Source organism: Hakea prostrata, chromosome 2 (genome assembly GCF_041222555.1).
Source record: "Hakea prostrata isolate BN-2017 chromosome 2, UWA_Hpros_2, whole genome shotgun sequence".
Taxonomy (NCBI): Eukaryota; Viridiplantae; Streptophyta; class Magnoliopsida; order Proteales; family Proteaceae; genus Hakea; species Hakea prostrata.
The window spans coordinates 19,852,356-19,853,569 of NC_142601.1; the positions used below are offsets into that span (position 1 = coordinate 19,852,356).

A 1,214-nucleotide genomic window follows, 5' to 3' on the forward strand; every position below is an offset into this window, starting at 1 on the left:
CTTAACAAACTCAAGGTATTGTGTAGCCAAATAGCAATCGAGTGACATGATGCGATAGGCTAGAACATAAAGCACATGCTTCAATCTGATTAGGTGGAGAGAAACTTGTAGGAAGTGGAGATGGGGTTTGTTATCCTAATGACAAGAGATGGTCAAATTTCTTTGATAGCAAGTCAACCTTAGTGCTCATCTCAATGGTAGGATTGATCTCATAGAGACCGCTCCTCTTTGGTTGCCCAATGGATGGAATCTCAGTCCTAGCTGTTGAAGCATGGTGTTGGGAGTTTTCACTAAGGGTCTCAAAAAGTTCCCATGCCTCATTCTCATTCTTGTGCATGAAAGTCCCACCACAAGAAGAATCAACCATTTGCCTATGTCGGTCTTTAAGGCCATCATAAAAGCATTGAACCAATTGCCATTTAGGAATAGCATGGTGGGGGCACTTTCTAGGTAATTCTTTTAGTCTTTCCCAAGCCTCATGAAATTGTTCTCCTTCTTGTTGGGAGAAACTCGTTATCGCTCTCCTAATGCTATTGGTACGGCTAATGGGGAAGAACTTTTTAAGAAACTCCTGTTGCATTTCTACCCAAGTAGAAATTTTAACATTGTCCAAAAACTGAAGCCAATGCTTAGCTTTATCTTTAAGGGAGAATGGGAAAAGAAGTAACCTTAAAGCATCAACTGAGAGGTTTTGAATTTTAACCGTGGAAGACACCTCTAAAAACTCATCTAAGTGCTTATAAGGCTCTTCATTGGCATGTCCATAAAAAGATGGTAGCATTTGAATCACACTAGATTTGATCTCATATTGAGCTGTCTCTATGTTAGGTAACTTAATACAAGAAACCGGAGTATATATCGTAGGAATGAAATGCTCACTCAAGGGCCTCATTGGATGCTCATAGTTTGCCATGGTTCTTTGCCTTCTAAGGTTGGCCAAAGTCTCTTCTAACTCTAAGTCAAGTGGAGTCAACTCAGGGTTTAGGGACCGACGACCATGCATGCACATAGAAGAATAAAAAAAAAGAATAAGCTAAATAAGGAAAATTAAAAGAAAATAACTATAGCAAAAGGGAGAGTTTAGGACGTACCTCATGAAGCGCAATCCACGTGATCTTTCGAACAAAAGTTATACATGTGGGATCTGAGGGATGGGGATTTTTAAAAATTAATCTAAACAACCCAATCTAATGCAAATATTACAATTGAAAAGT

At 39.0% G+C, this 1,214-nt stretch overlaps 1 non-coding gene across 1 annotated transcript; it reads left to right on the forward strand.

The window, feature by feature from the left end:
- The first annotated feature begins 425 nt into the window (after window positions 1-425).
- LOC149023972 (small nucleolar RNA R71) lies at window positions 426-532 on the forward strand. Its single transcript, XR_016171890.1, has one exon. It is a non-coding gene; the product is annotated as a small nucleolar RNA R71 (small nucleolar RNA).
- Window positions 533-1,214: the final 682 nt, after the last annotated feature.